The 20429-nt window shown below is 37.1% G+C and overlaps 1 long non-coding RNA gene and 1 other non-coding gene across 3 annotated transcripts; one reads left to right on the top strand and one right to left on the bottom strand.

Annotated features, from left to right (window-relative positions):
- Window positions 1-3771: 3771 nt before the first annotated feature.
- LOC141629300 (uncharacterized) lies at window positions 3772-13571 on the top strand. 2 transcript variants are annotated; one of them, XR_012537262.1, is made up of 4 exons: window positions 3772-3898; window positions 4096-4224; window positions 4392-4448; window positions 13149-13571. It is a non-coding gene; the product is annotated as an uncharacterized LOC141629300 (long non-coding RNA). The 2 variants fall into 2 exon arrangements; XR_012537261.1 differs by lacking the exon at window positions 13149-13571 and having other exon boundaries at window positions 4392-5442.
- Window positions 13572-19467: 5896 nt separating this feature from the next.
- LOC141635679 (small nucleolar RNA R71) lies at window positions 19468-19574 on the bottom strand. The gene has a single exon (XR_012540349.1). It is a non-coding gene; the product is annotated as a small nucleolar RNA R71 (small nucleolar RNA).
- Window positions 19575-20429: the final 855 nt, after the last annotated feature.

The following is a 20429-nucleotide window of genomic DNA, read 5'->3' as shown; positions in this document are numbered from 1 at the left end:
GTGACAATTTCACTGATATTTATGCTCATTTCATGCCTGAGGGGTTATTAGATCATACTCCCTGTCTTCTAAAGAGCACTAACCAGAGTCAGGGCAAAAGGAGCTTCAAGTACTTTAACATGTGGGGAGGATCAGAGAAGTTCCTTCCCTTGGTAAGAGAACACTGGGATTCAGGCTGCTATGGAACCCCAATGTTCAAACTAGCAAAAAACTTGAAGAACATGAAAGCTGCCCTAAAAGATTTGAATAAGGAAGGCTTCAGTGATATTGAGAATGCAGCTGCAATTCTACAAAAACAAGTTGAGGGTCTGCAGGAGTCTATAAATAGAGATCCCTCCAATATGCATAATATCAAGAAAGAGTATGATGATTCTATAAAGTTGCAGGAACTCTCTAAGGCAAGGGAAAGCTTCCTATCCCAAAAATCTAAACAGCAGTGGATAAAAGAGGGAGATACTAACAGCTCTTTCTTCCATGGCATACTGAAAAAAAGGAGGAATAAGAATAAAGTGGCAATGGTGGAGGACATGAACGGCAAAATATGTGATAATCAGGAGCAAATTCAGAAAGCTTTCTTAGACTACTACATAAACCTACTAGGATCAAAGAAAGAAACCAAAAGAATTCATAAGAAAATCATTGACCAAGGACCTGTGTGCAATGATGACAATTGGATTCAGCTGAGAAAACAAGTTACTGGGGAGGAAATTAAGGAGGCCCTCTTTAGCATTCCTGACAACAAATCCCCAGGCCCTGATGGCTACACTAGCAAATTCTTCAAGGACTCATGGGGGGAGATAGGAAGGGATGTTATCAGAGCAGTCCAAGACTTCTTCCAGAATAGGCAACTTCTCAAACAGTTTAACTCTACGAATATCACTCTCATCCCTAAGGGTGACAGACCTAAGAGTGTGCACCAATTTCGTCCAATTGCTTGCTGCAATGTAGTGTACAAAATCATCTCTAAACTCCTTTGTTCCAGGCTTGCAGAAGTATTACCTCAGATTGTTGGACAGAACCAGGGAGCATTTATCAAACAGAGAAGTATACAAGAGAATATCCTTATTTGCCAGGACCTGATCAGGTTATATGAAAGACCTCATGCATCTGCTAGATGTATGTTCAAAATTGACCTCCACAAGGCCTATGATACTGTGGAATGGTGCTTCATTGAGAACCTTTTGGACGAACTCCACTTCCCTCCTGATTTTATAACCCTGATAATGCAATGTATTACAACAACATCCTTCTCTATCTCCTTAAATGGGGATATGTTTGGCTATTTTCAGGGGAAGAGGGGCCTTAGACAGGGGGATCCCCTCTCACCACTGATCTTCACCCTGTGCATGGAGTATCTAACTAGGACCCTACACTATGCTTCATCAAAACAAGGTTTCAAATTCCATCCTATGTGCAAGAAACAAAAACTGACTAGTCTCATGTTTGCAGATGATGTCTTGCTGTTCAGTAAAGGGGATGCCCGTTCCATGATGCTCTTACTACAGTCATTTGCTACTTTCTCTAATGCTACAGGACTACAAACTAGCGCCACAAAATCTGCAGCTTTCTTCAGGAATGTCCCAGAGCAGTTACAGTCAGAGATTTTGCAGGTTTCAGGGTATAGTGAAGGGAAGATCCCTTTCAACTACCTTGGTATGCCAATTCAGACCACTAGACTCAAAAAGCAAGATTGTGAGTGTCTAGTGGACAAAATTTGTGCTAGGATCCATGGATATGGGGCAAGGAAATTTTCATATGCTGGTAGATTAGTCATTGTTAAGAGTGTCCTCAATTGTTTACACTCCTACTGGGCATCTCTATTTGTCATACCCAAGGGAATCACTAAAAGCATTGAGGCAGTATGTAGGAACTTCCTATGGGATAACTCAGCTGACTATAGGAAACCTCCACTGGTGGGGTGGGACAAAATCTGCAGACCAAAAGATGAAGGAGGCTTGGGAATAAAGGACCAGGAACATTGGAATAAAGCCATGGTTGGACGGCTAGTTAACTGGATAGCCACGAAAAAAGACTCCATCTGGGTCACTTGGGCTCAGAACAACTATCTAAAAGGCCAGGAATGGATGGAATACAAGCCAAGCTCCAACTCGAGTTGGGTGTGGAGAAGAATCTGCAAGGTTAAAGACGAAATGAGAGCTGGCTATTCCAATGGATACTGGACTGCACAAACAGGAGGATTCTCCCCTGCTGGGTGTTATACCTGGCTTAGAGGGAATAGGCCTAAAGCTCAATGGAACAAGGCAATCTGGAACGCATGGACCCTCCCTAAACACCAATTCCATGGTTGGCTCGTGGCTCATGAAGCCCTGAGTACATCTGCCAAGCTGGTCGGGTTTGGGATGGATATTGAAGACAAGTGCTCTCTTTGCGGCCTACTCTCTGAAACTATGGAGCATCTGTTCTGCGCATGCCCGTACAGTAGAAGAATAATATGGGAATTGAACAAGATTACTGCGTGGGACTTCCCTTCCAGGAACACCATGGACTGGTGTGTGCATAGAACAGGGACTGCGCTTCAAAGAGGAATTCAAAATGCTATGATGATGAGTGTGATGTACCAGATATGGCAACAAAGAAACAAGAGTAGAACTGAGAAAGTGCTGATCCGTCCAGAAGTAGTGGCAGGGTTAATCATGGAAGAAATGAAATCAAGAGTTCGAACCCGAGATAGAACACTCCTTACTCTCGAAGATAGAGATTGGCTAAAGAGATTCCGGCTTATGGTTTAAATCCTTTGTATAATCATTTTTAGCAACACTTATGTAACTCATTATAATTATTAATATATTATTCTCACATTTCACCAAAAAAAAAAAAAAAAAAAATAAATTAATACAAGTAATAAAAAATGTACGCATTATGTTATTGTGCAAGAGTGTATTTTGCTATCTACATTCAAGTCCTAATTCAAAAAATAAAGAATCGGTTTAGCAAACGGGTCACGAGTCGTGTTTCCGGTCTGAATACGGGTCAGATAATACAGCTAGGTCAAGGACCGAGTTAAGCTCAGAATGCGGAATGAATGGACGATGTTTATAAAAAAAATACTCTGAAATTATTAAAGTTACTAAATTTGATCTATATTTTACCCTTTTTTAACCATTTTTAGCATCGCTTTTTTTTCTATCAAACGGGTCGGGTGGGTTGAGTTTCGGGTCTAAATACGAATCGGGTCATACAGGTCAAAGACCGGGTAAGCTGAGAATACTACGAATATGTTACTATGCCCAAACATATAAGTAACATATTTCCTAAACAGTCTTACACAACACATACTAAATTCTACTCTGTATTTGATTTTTTTTTTAAAAACTTTTAAACAAATTAAGGGTATATTGAAACCGAATTCATTATAATTTTGTAAAGACTATTACACTTTAGATCGTTAATCACATAGTGTTACAGATATGATATACTTTTTTTTGGTTGATAAGGGCACCCACAGTCGCTACATTCGGTGTGTACGTAATAGCCTTCAAACCACGTATACCAGGTTAGTCACCACCCAAGGGTAACAGGTTCAAAGTTTAGAAGACATGGACTCAAGCGATAAATACTCCACAAGATTGCTTTTGAGGAGATTTGAACCTGGATCTTCTTGAAATTTCACCAAGTTTTAACAACTAAATTCCATCTTTGCGAGACTTTTTAAGAATATAATCTAGAGTCCAGGCACGATATTACCCGGGCAACACCCGGGCTTGAAATCTAGTCATTAATTAATTGAAAACATTTGAAAATCGAAATATCAAAATAAGAAAAAACCAACACAAAACAAAACAATCTCCGCCTCACCTTTTTTTCTCAATCTCATCCTTGAGCCTTCAGGGACAACACAAGTTTACTGTCTATGGAATTCATCAAATCTTTTTCTATGGTAGGTATTCCATGCTTTTAATTCAATTTAATTTAACTTATTTGATTTCTATCAATCGTTCTATCTTTATATACATACTTATGATAAGTTTTAAATCAGCTAGGAGTAATTTTGTTTTTCTATCAATCGTTCTCTCAATTGCTAGTAAACTTTTTCTGAGTTCGGTTTCATTTTTTTTGGGTGTTTGTGATCTGAAGATCGATTAAATCTTGCGAGAAGATGATGTTTGGGTGGGATATCATGGCATTCCACATATAAATTGGCTCTACTTGTAGAAAAATGAGTGCTTTTGCGGTGTAGGACTCGAGTTTTTAGGGTGAAGTCAGGTACTATTTCTGTCCTAATCATTTGCTTACCTTTAATTAAATTACTTCTTATAAAGAACTATTGAGGTAAACGAATGACTTAAGACAAATGGATTTTTTATCTGCGTTAACTATATAACTTTGGGAGTACAAGATGACTATATTGTTTTCCCCTGAATCTATGATAGGCGAACGGGTCAGCAAGAATCAAGATACGAGAAACTGATGTTATTGCAAGTGTGAAGGTAGTGTATATCACTTTTCTTTGGTACTCCCTCCCTCCGTCGAAATCATTTGTTTGCCTTAGGTGTAGGTATCAAGGTTATACTCACTTCCCTTTCTACTCATGCACTGGATTCTGCCGCCCTCTGTCAGATTTTGGCATTTCGGTTTCTTACACTTTACCTCTCTTATGTCAGACGAAGCTTTTATCAGTTCGGCCATGTTTTAGGGGCTTGTGTATAAATGTTTATAATTGTAAAAGGCTTTAGGTAATTTAATTCCAAAATTTGTACAGTTTCTCAAACCGCTATCCTCATATCCCACTCCTACAGTAACCTAATACCGAATTGGTTCACGTCCATAACTAACTCTTTTTTATCAGTATATTTTTTCCACGTTCTGAGACCTCAAGTTTACACTATTTAGATGCATGGTAGGTTGGGAACTAGAATTATTACATAATGTGCCGAATCCAATGCAGCTGTCATTGTGAACTAATCCCAACACTATTTTTACACATCTAGTCAAGTATTAGAGCTTAGTGGAGCATCTGCTTACTGATTGAACATCAGTGTTTGTGGAGGCAGCTCTAAGCAGTACACGAGTACCATGAGTTCAGGTGATTGTATTTACCATGAGGTCAGGTGATGAGTTTAGGAGTACCTTGGTTCATGAGTACCAAGGTATAGCAGTCTTCCTCCAAAAGAAACCCACGACACAAGTTAGCAACCAACCTGCGTCCGACGAGTAATTGACAACTTCTTTCATGTACAATACTACTCCTTCCCTTCGTCTCAATTTTTTTTTACCTTTCACTAAATTATTACTTCATAGGGATGTATTCTATTTATGTATGAACCATAAATAGGACAACATAATTTGGCTCACTTAATGGCAATGAAAGCACTGCCAACATTCAATCCTAATTTCCTGAGAGCTAAAGTTCAACAATATATTGTAGATTGTACAATGTAAATTGTACCTAATAGTTGGGTAGCTGGGTTTATTGCAACTAACGTGAATAACATCAAAGGGAATGGAAATAACTAACCTAGCACCATAAGAGAACTAATATAAATATGGTACCTAATAATTGGGTAGCTGGTTTTGTTTGAATGCTTTACAAACTAATTCTATGTAACGATCTTATAGGAGACCTCCTATTAGAAAGGTGTAGAGATGATCAGCATTCTCAAGCTAGAAGTTAGTTAGAAAAAACATATATTGGCACAGATTGATGACCTGGCATTAATCAGACAGCTTTAATCTGTTGTACATACACTGTATATATATAGCATAGTCAACTGTAATTATAGAGTTGTAACAAACCATTAACAAATAATAACAAACTCGTTTTATTTAGCTTTGAGGTTTCTTGTGTTTACCTAAAGCTTTCTTCACCATTAATGGCGATTAGGTAATCTTCACATGGCATTAGACGCACAGATTCTGGTCTATCACACCTTAATTGCTTCCGCTACTTCGATTCATTTCGAATCATTCAATTGTTTACATTTCCTCAATTGAATCTGCGTAATTCTGTTGAATTTCAGATTTTTTCTTCAATTTCTGCATAATTCTGTTGAATTTCAGAAATTCGTTACTTCTTTTCCACAATTGTTGCATTTCTTGCCTGTTTCTGCATATTTCTATTGAAATCAGAATTATTCTTTCTTCATTTACCAAAACATCATCAATTGATCGATAATCATGACGATTGATGATTCTCATGATGCTTCTTCCACTTCTGTTGTGAATCCTTCTTATGCCTTCTATGATGATCCGCTTTACATATCTCAGTCTGATCAACCTACTCGTAGTCTTACTGATATTCTTTTTGCTAGTAATGACTTTATGAGTTGGAAACGTGAGGTTATGTTAGCTTTAATGGCAAAAAATAAGGACGGATTCATTACTGGAACTTGTAGTATGCCTGACATTACTGACAAGAAGATTCATCAGTTGAAACGTTGTGATCTTCTTGTCAAAAACTGGCTCTTATACTCTCTGGACAAGCCTTTGCGTGATAATATGCGCTTTGCTAATTCTTCTAAGCAGCTTTGGTTGGAATTGAATGAACGCTATGGTCAGATCAACAGTCTTGAGCTATATCAATTGAAGAAAGATCTAGGATCAATTTCACAAGAAAATACTTTTGTTCTAAAGTACTATAGTCGTCTTAAGAGGACATGGGAGGAGATTGACTCTATTGATCCCATTCCTGATTGCACCTCAGGTGCAATGAAGGCTTGTTCTTGCCTTTTCCTTAGGTGTTTACTTGATAGGGAGTTGCAGTCTAAGCTCATTCAACTGCTCATGGGGTTAAATCCTGTTTTTGAGCATGTTATGAGTAATATCCTAATAATGGATCCAATGCCTCCTGTCAATAAAGTGATAGGCTTATTGCAGAATGTTGAGAAACAGGAGATTAGCGAGTCAGTTGAGTCTTTGGGAGAGGACACTGCTTATGCTAGTAAAAAACAGTCTGGTTCACTCACTGAATCTGCATCTAAAAGGCCTAAATTGGATGCTGATGATGATGCTAGGGTTATGAAACAATGCACTCACTGCAAAAAAGAAAGGTCCTGAGGTTACAAGCTGCTATCAGTTACAAACATGTCCATTATGTGACACTTTTGGACATGTTGCTTATCAATGTTATCTGGCCAGAGGTTCAGGCAGGGGAAGATCACAACCTGGCCCTGGCAGAGGCAGAGGGCGTGCAAATACTTTATTGGTTATCCAAAAGGAATGTTTGGTCATTACTTCTATTCGCCTACCGAACATCGAGTTTTTGTTGCGGCTAGTGCGACGTTCTTAGAGAAAGAATTTCTCGAGAAAAAGACAAGTAATAGAACCTTCGAGCTGTCGGAGATTCCAGAACCAACAACCGAGGAACAGATGGAGGAAGTTGTTCCTCCAACTGATGATACGGTAAATATTTCTCAGGAACCTAGGAGGTCGGGTAGAGTCTCTAATCCTTCGGACAGATACATTGGTATGGTCGAGGAGAATGACATTTTACTCCTAGAGAGTAATGAACCCGCTACCTATAAAGGTGCCATGACCTGTTCCGACTCAAAGCTATGGCTTGAAGCCATGTAATCCGAGATAGACTCCATGTATGAGAATGACGTATGTGATCTTGTTGATTTACCTAATAAGGTAAAACCTCTACAGTGCAAATGGCATTACAAAATAAAGCATTCTATAGACGCGCAACCAGATACCTATAAGGCACGACTAGTGGCAAAAGGTTTCACTCAAGTGCACGGATTGCATTATGATGAAATTTTTGCACCCGTAGTTATGCTGCGTTCCATTCGGATTATCTTAGCGATTGCCGCTTTTCATGACTATGAAAGTTGGCAAATGGATGTGAAAACCGCCTTCTTAAACGGTTATTTGGAGGAGGAGTTGTACATGGTGCAACCCGAAGGTTTCATAGATCGTGAAAATCCTAAGAAACTGTGCAAGCTTAAGCATTCCATTTATGGACTTAAGCAAGCTTCTCGGAGTTGGAATCATTGTTTCGACCAGGTGATAAAAGAGTATGGTTTTACTCGATCGGTCGAGGAACCATGCTTATATATCAAGTCGAGTGGGAGCAAGATTGTTTTCTTGATATTGTATGTCGATGACATACTCTTGATTGGGAATGACATTCCTCTCTTATCTTCGGTTAAAGGATGGTTGAAGAACCATTTCCAGATAAAAGATCTGGGTGAGGCACAACGCATATTGGGAATCCGTATCTACCGATATAGATCACGACGGACGTTATCATTGAGTCAGGAGACTTATTTGGATAAGATTCTTGAAAGGTTCAGCATGACCAACTCCAAGAAGGGGAACCTTCCAATGACGTCTAGGATGCAGTTGAGCAAGTCTCATTCACCCACGACGCCCGAAGGGATTGAGCGCATGAGTCGTGTTCCTTATGCATCTGCAATAGGATCAATCATGTATGCCATGATATGCACACGTCCAGACGTGGCATATCTATTGAGTATGATGAGTCAGTACCAAAAGAATCCAGGTGAAACACACTGGATAGCTGTTAAAAACATCCTTAAGTACCTACGGAGGACTAAGGATAGGGTATTGACTTATGGAGGAGATACTAAGTTATGCGCAATCGGTTACGCAGATGCTAGCTTCCAAACGGATCGAGATGATTCAAAATCTCAGTCCGGGTTCGTCTTTACTCTTAATGGTGTTGCGGTCAACTGGAAGAGTTCCAAACAGAGTGTTATAGAAGATTCCACCACTGAATCCGAGTACTATACCGCTTCGGAAGCAGCAAAGGAAGCTATATGGATGCGTCAATTCTTACAAGGACATACGATAGTTCCTAGTTCGAATGACCCGATCACTATCTATTGTGACAATAGAGGTGCCATCTTCCAGGCTAAGGAGCCAAAGTCTAGCAACAAGTCTAGACATGTACATCGGAAAGCTCACCTGATCCGTGATTACGTAGCGCAAGAAGAGATAGTGATTGACAAGATAGTTTCAGATGACAACATCGCGGATCCTCTCACTAATCCGTTGAATTATGATAAGCATGAAGGGCACGTTATTTCCATGGGAATTAAACGTGTTCTTGAGTTGTAGTAGTTGATTATGGATTTGATACATTATCTTTTTCATATACTATTTATAACTTCATCGTTTATTTCATATTTTGTTTTTAATGTGGATTGTACTGACAACATTGAACGCCACAAAGTGAACTGAATTACATTATATTTGTTTTGGTTCGTAATCGCCCATATGAGCTGATAACTCTGGCTATTATATTGTGCAGTCGATTGATGGTGGGTTCAATGAGCCATAAGTCAATCAGTTGGCTGATCGATCACAAATACAGGTTATAACGATACCTCGTAGGACAATTTTTGTGACACATCCTAAATGTTTAAAAACATTCGGTGCCAGGTCATGGATTGGACGTCCATTGTGTTCCTAGAGTCGATTCTTTTGAATATCGACTGTCTATTGAGATTAAGGCAGTGTTTGGGTGACTTTGGTTTCTTTCTCATGGTCTGCCGTAACAGGAGACTAAGTAGATTTTTTCTAGATCATTTCATACTGTGCTTATATCTGCAGGATTCGAGTTGAAGAAAATATCCAACCTTTATCAGGTTTAGTTATTTCTCAGGGCCACTCGAGGAGTTGTAACTGAAATGCATGGCCATCCTCGAATGATGATTCGTTTATCAGTTAAGTTACTCTCTAGTTGGGGAAACCACTCTTGATATTGATCAATTGTAAAATACGACCTTTGTGAATACGGATTTTGCAAATTGTTTTACATTGTGATAAATGCATATTTTATACATTTTAACCCCTTATATTAGTTTGATTTTACATATCATTTAGCACTTATCAAAGTGTTTTTAAGCTAATATTGTGTTTCTAGTGAAATTGTGTGTTCAAGTGTGTTTTGTAGGAAAATGAGCTAAATGAGCTAAAGTACTATAAAATGTGCCAACACTATAAGCAAGACTAAGTATGAGAGCAATATTGGACTAAGTGTTGGAAGTGCATGAACTTGCATGAGCAAATGTGGTGGATTAATTTGAGAAATGCACAACACAAGTCAAGAAATGAGTCCAAGTATAAAATCAAGTGTTAAAGCCCAAGTAGAAGAAGATGGGAGAATGCCTTGGATGCTCATCTTAAGATGCTCTTTGGATGCTAATTGTGCAATTAAGAAGGTGTTGATGGCCAAAATGGGATTCTCTAGGAAATTACTCAAGTAATTAAGAGAGAATATTTGGGGTTGACCCCTTGTATTTCCTCTACAAAGTTTACTCCCTTATTTTCTATATAAAAAGGTGCTAATCTCACACCATCTCTTCTACACACCATTCACATACACAATTTCTCATAATTCTCTCTAAATTTAGTAGTTAGTTTAGATTAGCTCTTAGTTTAGTTTAGTTTATATTTTATCTATGTTATTTACATTTGAAGTTATAAAACAATTCATATTTACAAGTTATTTATATTAGAATTATTGTTCTTCCATTTCCATTTCCAATAGCAAGGTAATTTCTTATTCATATTTTCATTATGTTTGCCATTTCATTTATCATTATTTTAATTTACATTTCCACCATGTTAGAGTAGTTGCATTTGTCTAGGGAATAAAGGAAGCCATGCATGATTAAGTAATATGTAAATGTCAAAATAACGATAAGTTAATATTGTATAATTGTTTCTATCACATGTTTGCACCATAATGTTTAATCTATGTTTAAAGGCCTTATTCATCGATTAAGTTTGTTCATTCGTTCTAAAGTCGAGAGACACGGAATTGAATTAGACTAAGCATGTGTAGTAGGACGACCTAGTCATGGACGAGAGTTTCTCTAGGACCCGGTCTATGGTTGACACTAACGCCGTAAGGTGGGTGTCTTTAAGCCTAAACATCTATCGTAAAATCAACTTCCTAACTTGGCATGAGCATTTATATAATTAGCATGCGTGACCCGACCTCCCTAGACATTTTCTTTATTATTGTTTTGTCATTACATCACTTCAACCCAATCAATCAATTGATAATCTACCAAGGTAAAATTCAATCCATAACAATTAATTAATAAATCCCGTCTCCTTTGGGTTCGACCCCTAAGTACTACATTCATTTGTTGTCTAGGGTATAAATATTATCTTTGCATAGGTGTGCGATAGCCTATCAAATTTTGGCGCCGTTGCCGGGGAGACGGTTTTGTTTGCTAATTAGTTGTTGAATTTTATCTTTTTTATTTTGTCTCGAGGAACACTTGTTCCTTGGGATTTATCTCACTATTTTCTTTGTAGTTTTAGTGCCTATTTTTGTAGGTGATAAAGCTATTAGCCTTACATAATGAGTTACGAATTCATCCCACAACTCCAAGATGAGCCTTTTCCTGACTATCTTGACCGATTCTACTACTTTTGCGATAGTCTCATCTCCTTTGGACATTACCTTGATGGGGATTACTTGGGTCATTTTGTGCTTGGTGGCATGGATTCTGAGACCCGTGGATTGGCTCTAAAATTGAGTAATGGGAGTCTCTACTACATGATTGGGCCGGAGCTTTGGAATTTCTTAAATTTCATGGCTTTCGAATGTCGGGAATTAGCACGCCAATTCCATTATTGGCGCATCGAAGGAGAGCTTAAAGTGTTATAGGCTCATTTAGGAAAAAATTCTCAAGAGAAACCAAGACGACGTGAGCCTATCTTCTCTCATTTTGCTTTTCTACCTCCCCATTGTGAGTCTTTTGCTACTAACGATTTTGACCTATTGGATGATGATGATGATGGTCTGATTTTATCTTTTAAAATCCCCTCTAGTGTCATCCAAATAGAAAATGTAGAGACTTATGTTGATGACATTAACCCCATAATAGATGAGTCACCTTCTACAAATGAATTTATCGAGATTCCTTGTGATTCTAATGAGTTTTTTCCCGAGTCTTTTGACCCGCTTGACAATCCAGTTGTAGAGGATGTTGTTGATCCATTCGAGAAAGTTAGAGGGCTAAGCAATTTTGACATGGAAATTAAGTGGGATGAACCCCCTATTTTTGATGACCCTCTCCTCTTTTATTCTTTATGCCACCCATTTGAGACCATATATGATTATAATTTGTGTTCTAACGATTTATTTTATGGTCTTAAGCATGATGCTCCATCTCTTGCTGACGAGTGGAGTGATACGGTGGTAATATTTGAAGTCTCTCTTGCGCCCATCGATTAGATTTATAAATTTTTACCCTTACTCTTTCATGTTTTAATCTCATCAATTGCGTACATATGTTTTCATGTTGCTCATGCGCGGATATATGATAGACTTCTAAAGGCATTGACGTGCTTTTTAGAGGATGATGGAGGATTCATTAGAAAATAACTAGTTTGTTTTTGTTTTATTTCAATTTTTACGCAATTTCATTAGGAATAAATATTAGACTATTAGCTATTTTGAGTTGTGATTTGTAGGTGTTGGAAAAGGAGAAGAGGCCTTTTGAAGAATAGCATACTACCCCATGTTGTAACCCCGTTCGGGGTCGTAACATTTCCGTTACTTCAAAAAAAAAAAATTTAAAGAAAAAAAAACAAAAAAAAAAGTCAACGGTCAACCCCGATCGGGGTCGTGACTTTCTTCCTTATTGCGCGTTTAAATAAAATACGGGATATGCTTATCTTTTCCATATGCTTCAAAAGCAAAGGTCGGTACTCCTTCTCTCTATTTTTCTTCATTTCTCAATAAAATCACCTCCGAAAACCTCTATTAGCATCACGGACAAAGTACCCACCGGAATTTTGACCCATTTTTCGATGCGTTGCTAAGTGGAGGAATCCCCCAATGTTTATGCTAGCTTGGGGGAGGCTCGTTAGTCTAGTAAATTTTCTTTCCTTTGCACTTTAGTTTATTTTTCGCAACCCATTAAATATGACCTCTTGTTCTTCTTGTTTATGTGCTTTGATCTATTTTTATGGTTTCTTTGGGTAATTTAATTGTTGGCATATTGAGGACAATGTTATGTTTAGCTTGGGGGGAGATTGCATTTGCACATTAGTTAGTTTGCATTTAGTTAGTATAGATTTAGTGAGAATTTTTGAAAAATTTGTGTGAATTTTTGCTTCTAATTCTTTGCTTGTCCTAATTATGCCCCTTGTTTATCTCATGTTTAGCTTGATAGTTTTTGATTCACTATGTTTAACAGGATTTAGCATGCATGGGGATGTCTTGACATAGTAGGTGGATGATGGAAATTAAACCAAGTAGGCTTGATCGTGACTTTCGGCAAACTACAAAATTGGTAAGGTAGAACTTCCTTAAAGGCCATTTCATCTTTATTTGGTCTCACTTAGGTGAGTGGTAGGTCTCCTTATGGTGTGTGTTACATCAAAACGCACAAATATGGTCTTCTTTTCATCTCTTTTAAGCATTACTTTCATTTTGCTATGCATTTTTGAAGCCAAATTCACATTGATAAGTTTGCCAATTTTCTAGCCCCTTTCACATGTTTTTATTCCCTAGCTACATATAAATATCCTACCCTTGTTAAAGCTAGTAGCTATGTCTTTTGGTGATGGGATGCTCAAAATTGGGATGTTCTTTAAAATTTATGTCCTTGTGATTTTGTTTACCGGATGTCATTGTTTTCCGGTTGTGCTATGAAAGAAAGGATCAGAAAAAAAAGAAAAAGAAAAAGAAAGAAAAAATGAAAAAAAAGGGATGAGAAAAAAAATGAAAAGAAAAAAAAAAGAAAAGAAAAAATTTGTTTGATGAAGTTGATGTTAATAATAAGTGGTAGAAGAAGAAGAAGTTAAGATTTCTCAATGGTTAATTATATATTTTGGAGAAATTCATAAGGTTTGTAATGTAAGAAGTCATTTGTCTTCTAATTGGGTTATTTTGGGTTGGAATGAGCATTTTCACATGGTTTTGTTGCTAGCTTTACATTAGCTCCACATATCCATAATCATTTGTCCCCCTTATGTCCTATATCACAATAAAGCCTTCTTCTTACCCTTTGGCTTCATTATTTGCTTGCATTTGATTGTTTTGGCTTATGATTTGATTGTTTACCATATTAGATTGCGGGCACATTCTCATGAGTCGTGGATAGCTTGAGTGATTATTCACAAAAATGTCCTTTACACAAAATTGAGTTATGAGTGGATCGTGAGAGTCCGAAAGTCAAAAAATCATGCAAGAGCCGAAAATTTTACTTGAAGTCATCCATGCTACGCCGCCATGTAAATCTCATCCATGATTTTGCTTATCCTTATGCCCATGTTGTTTCGGGATTTGAATCAATTGCTTGTTAGCTACTTGGGATTTGCAATGTCGGAATGATCTTGCTTGAGGACAAGCAAGGACTTAGCTTGGGGGAGTTTGATAAGTGCATATTTTATACATTTTAACCCCTTATATTAGTTTGATTTTACATATCATTTAGCACTTATCAAAGTGTTTTTAAGCTAATATTGTGTTTCTAGTGCAATTGTGTGTTCAAGTGTGTTTTGTAGGAAAATGAGCTAAATGAGCTAAAGTACTATAAAATGTGCCAACACTATAAGCAAGGCTAAGTATGAGAGCAAGATTGGACTAAGTGTTGGAAGTGCATGGACTTGCATGAGCAAATGTGGTGGATTAATTTGAGAAATGCACAACACAAGTCATGAAATGAGCCCAAATATAAAATCAAGTGTTAAAGCCCAAGTAGAAGAAGATGGGAGAATGCCTTGGATGCTCATCTTAAGATGCTCTTTGAATGCTAATTGTGCAATTAAGAAGGTGTTGATGGCCAACATGGGATTCTCTAGGAAATTACTCAAGTAATTAAGAGAGAATATTTGGGGTTGACCCCTTGTATTTCCTCTACAAAGTTTACTCCCTTATTTCCTATATAAAAGGGTGCTTATCTCACACCATCTTTTCTACACACCATTCACATACACAATTTCTCATAATTCTCTCTAAATTTAGTAGTTAGTTTAGATTAGCTCTTAGTTTAGTTTAGTTTAGATTTTATCTATGTTATTTGCATTTCAAGTTATAAAACAATTCATTTTTACAAGTTATTTATATTAGAATTATTGTTCTTCCATTTCCATTTGCATTTCCAATTGCAAGGTAATTTCTTATTCATATTTTCATTATTTTTGCCATTTCATTTATCATTAGTTTAATTTAAATTTCCACCATGTTAGAGTAGTTCCATTTGTCTAGGGAATAAAGGAAGTCATGCATGATTAAGTAATATGTAAATGTCAAAATAAGGATAAGTTAATATTGTATAATTGTTGTTATCACATGTTTGCACTATAATGTTTAATCTATGTTTAAAGGCCTTATTCATCGATTAAGTTTGTTCATTCGTTCTAAAGTCGAGAGGCACGGAATTGAATTAGACTAAGCATGTGTAGTAGGACGACCTAGTCATGGACGAGAGTTTCTCTAGGACCCGGTCTAAGGTTGACACTAATGCCGTAAGGTGGGTGTCTTTAAGCCTAAACATTTATCGTAAAATCAACTTCCTAACTTGGCTTGAGCATTTACATAATTAGCATGCGTGACCCGACCTCCCTAGACATTTTCTTTATTATTGTTTTGTCATTACATCACTTCAACCCAATCAATCAATTGATAATCTACCAAGGTAAAATTCAATCCATAACAATTAATTAATAACTCCCGTCTCCTTTGGGTTCGACCCCTAAGTACTACATTCATTTGTTGTCTAGGGTATAAATATTATCTTTGCATAGGTGTGCGATAGCCTATCACATTGAGTGGGAGAAATTTTAGGATATGAGAATCGGTTATCGCACATACACTTGTGAGGACAAGTTGGAGTTTGTTGGAGCTTGTGTCCTCCACAATTAGTGTGATAACATTTATAAATCTCTTATAGGTTCACAAGGGTATACTTCGTATTTTATCATATGGTTAACGATTACTTAATAACGGTTGGCTTGCTAGAAAGTTTGACGTTATTATCATACTGATGGCGGTGATCAACTGGTCCCTAAAATTCACACCTAAAGGATGTGTTTGAGAGATGTGATTGTATGAAAATATAATCACATTGATGCCTGACTAAAAGGTTAGTCCATGTATTTGACTAAACAGTTAGTCAATGTGTTGATGAGACAATTATTTAATCTAATTAAATAATATTAGCTGAGACGAATTAACTTTTAATTCGTAAATTAAATATAATATGTTATATTTAATAAATGTATATAATGTTAGCTTAAACGAATTAAGATGTTAATTCGTAATTAAATGTAACCAGTTATATTTAATTAGCAAATTATAAATATGCGATATTTATAGTTAAAGTATATATTATACGATATTGTCATAATAAATTATTGCAGACCGGCATTAATAAATCGACTGCAAGCTGTTGTGTGTAGACTTATTAATACGGAATAAATCAAATGACAATTTTTAAATTATACACTTTTTATACATTTTGAGGATTACCAAAATAAGAAGATTTTCTCCTCATTTTGGTAGTTGAAAAAAACCGAAATTAAGGAGATTATTCTCCTCATTATTTCGGTTGATTTGGCCGAAAATTAGGAGAAAAAAATATCTCCCCTTTACTTCTCTTATTTCGGTTATAATAAGAGAGTGGAAGATCATTTTTCCTTAACCTAATTTTATTTTTGACCTAGCTTTTCTCTCATCAAGAAAAACACAACAAAACCCTAAAATTAATTAGTAAATTTTTGGGGATCGATTCTAGCAAAATCAAAAGGGCATTTCTCATATCATCTTGGGTGCAACGATTAGGCGAATATCAACTTTGATATTGTTCTTAGGCCGAATTTGCAAGGACCAAAGGTTGATTATTAATCCTCTTCTATTTTGTTTATGTAATTTCTTTTATGACTCGTATTCATAATAATAATTTCGTTAGAATCCTTATAATGTTATTGGAAGTATACCGATATTTCCTACAGTAACAATGTCTACAAGAGGCCTGTAGCTAATAATACATACAGATGCCGTCGGAGGCATTACAGATGATTATGAAGATCTGTAACCTTTAGATGATGAAGGTCAAGGGTACTATTCTACCGATACTGATCAGGCACATGGCAATCAATGTCCTTCTGAAGATCCTCCAGATATGGATTCTGCATTAGTTGACCAAGTTGTGCAGAGAGTAATCAAGGCTTTATTTGGTGCCAAGGCTCAATCTAATGCTGGTTTCACCATGCCTTCCACCAGTTTTGCAGGTATAACTTGTAATCCTGCAGTTTTTTACCACTTCTGATAAATTGCATTCAGACACTTGGATTGTAGATTTTGGTGCTTCTGACCATATGACCTCTTGAATTGATCAAGTCCACAACATCAGAACTTTTAAACACCCTATTTTGGTAGGTTTGCCTGATGGTAGTACTAAAACAGTTTATAAGACTGCTACAGTACATTTTTCATCTTGCGTTACTCTGCATAATGTGCTTATAATACCCGAGTTCACCCAAAATCTGTTATCTGTTAGCAGACTGTTACAACATTCAAACCTGAAACTCATTTTCTTCTCTCATGAGTGTTGGTTTCCGGACCATTTAAGTAAGCTGACTGTGGCTAAAGCTACGAGACATGGCAATCTCTATCTGTTGAAGAGGCAACTGCATCCTGGCCAGTCCAGTAGTATTAGCAGTTGTTATACTCTTGCTCATAATAAGTTGCATAGGCAACCTGTTACTAATGTTTTAGGAAATAATGTTGTAAATAAGAGTCATTAGAATAGTGATGTCCATCTTTTACATCAAATACTAGGTCATACTTCTTTTGACAAACTCAGGCACTTACCCAATGTTCATCTATCTTATAATTCCAAATTTGATTGTGAAATATTCATTTTGTCTAAGCATCACAAATTACCTTTTCCAATCAGTTTTTCTAATTCCAAAAGTTGTTTTAGTTTAATTCATCTTGATGTTTGGGGGCCATATAGAGTTAGATCCTTATCTGGTGCAAAATATTTCTTAACCATTGTGGATGACTATACTAGAACCACATGGACTTTCTTAATTCAGACCAAGGACCAGGTACCTCATGTCATCAAGGATTTTCTTAATCATGTAAAGACCCAATTTAATGCCAAGGTCAGAATAGTTAGAACTGACAATGGGACAGAGTTTGTCCAAGGCCCTTGCAAGGGCATGTTCAATGAAAGGGGTATATTGCATCAGAAGTCTATGACAGGCAGACCACAGTAAAATGGCCGTGTGGAGAGAAAGCATAGACACCTTATTGAGACTGTCAGGGCCAAGGTTACATGCAGGACTACCTCTGAAGTTTTGGAGAGATTGTTTGCTCACTGCAGCCTTCCTCATTAATAAGATGCCTACACCTGTTCTCAAGTGGAAGACTCCTTATGAGATGTTATTTGGGAAGCCTCCTTCTTATACTGAGCTCAGGGTTTATGCTACTATGCCAAATACACATAAAGATAAGTTTAGTGTTAAAGCAAGAAAATGTGTTTTTATTAGCTATCCTTTTGGCCAAAAGGGATACAAACTTTATGATATGAACACACATACTATTTTCACTTGTAGAGATGTTGTGTTCAAAGAAAATATACTCCCATTCAAAAATCAGTCAATCCATCACCATGCTACATTAAATCCATTTTTGTCTGATTACACGCCCACTTTCATTCATAATACACAAAATTCAAATACTATATTATCTTCTTCTACACCAAACACTCTCAACCATCCAATATATCTACTCCACCTCATACAGAAAACAATACTACATCAGAATTATTCAATAATACAGTTCCTGTTCCTACTCCTAATCATAATTCACCTGTTATAAATCCTGATCAACAGCAGCAACCTGCCAGAAGATCAGATAGGCCAAGGCAATTATCTTCTAGGCTTCATGGATATCAATGCAATTACAAACTGCCCTTCCAGTCTTCTGCTTCTGCTACTGTAGCTTTCCATACAGAACTTTTGAATGAGCTCACCATGTTTGATTCAGAGTACCTAAGCTCCCTGAACTCTGTGCTGCAAGAACATGAACCTTACGTACACTTTCCATGAGGCACAGCAAGATGATAGATGGGTAGCTGCAAGAGAAGGAGAGGATAACCCAATACAAAACCCACCACAAAATCAACCCACAATGCCTAAATTTTCATCACATTCCGTACCAACCGAGGAGAACCTACCAAATGGTACTCCTACACCACAACATTTAACAAGTAATTTTATTGCCAAATCCGCATTTATACAATTGGTTGAGAGAAGTCAATTTGGAGGGATGCCTAGTGAAGACCCCTATTCTCATATGGAGACTTTTTTTTACTATTGTGATGCGATTTCTTAAACCGGAGTTACTCAAGACCAAATTCGATGGGTCTTATTTCCTTTTTCTTTGATTGGTACCGCGAAACAATGGTTGAAGAGCCTAGATAAGGCTATTCTTGATATTGATTCTTGGAAGAAATTGCACTTGCTTTCTACAAAAAATTCTATCCTCCGGAACAGACTTACATGTTGAGAGCCCAAATCACCGGGTGCAAACAAAGGGATGAGGAATCTTTGTATGAAGCATGGGAGAGATTCAAGGATACTTGTCGATCTTGTCCACACCATGGACTTAGCGAATGGTTCCTTGTAAAACAATTTTGGAATGGTCTATATGAAGACTCCCGAAACATTCTCAATATGGGATCAAATGGTATGTTCACCGAAGTCGATCACAATCAAACATGGAAAAAAATTGAGGAAATGGCGGTCCATAACTCGCAATATAGTATACCTCAGAAGGCTACTAGAGGAGGAAAACATAAGGTGGATTCCATTACTCAATTGGGTGCACAACTTAGTGCTCATATTGATACCATTAATTTGAAATTTGAAAAGGCCATGGCTAAACATGAAGAGGCCTCCAAATCAACCAAGCAACATGTTAATGTTATGGTGGCATCATCATCAATTCCAAGTGGAGTATGTGAGAGTTGTGGAACTTTGGGACATGACCAAAGTGAATGTAGGGGAACAAGTGAATGCTTTCCAAGCATATAAAAGTGGCACCCCTTATTCCAAGTATTACAAAGAAAACACCAAATTCCACCCCAATATTTCATACAAAAGCCAAAATGTTCAAAACCCTCAAACATACACCCCACCTCCAATGAGAAACCAAGCTCAAAGACCCTTTTACAATCAAAACCAAAGTTATCAAAATCAACCTCCATACAATCAAACAAATGACCAAGGTTTTGATGTTCAAAAAGTGGTCCTCCAAATGCAAAAGAACCAACAAGAATTTTTCACTCAAATGCAAAAGGATAGCCAAGCAAAAGACATCACCATCAACAACATACTAGCTCACACAAAGATGTTGGAGACCCAAATATCTCAATTAGCATCCTCTAGTTCTCAAAAACAAAAAGGGCAATTACCACCTCAAGGTAATCCCCCAACACATGAGTCAGTGAGTGTCATCCATT

The sequence above is a fragment of the Silene latifolia genome, chromosome Y (assembly GCF_048544455.1).
Source record: "Silene latifolia isolate original U9 population chromosome Y, ASM4854445v1, whole genome shotgun sequence".
NCBI lineage: Eukaryota > Viridiplantae > Streptophyta > Magnoliopsida > Caryophyllales > Caryophyllaceae > Silene > Silene latifolia.
This window is presented reverse-complemented; position numbering and strand designations above follow the sequence as displayed.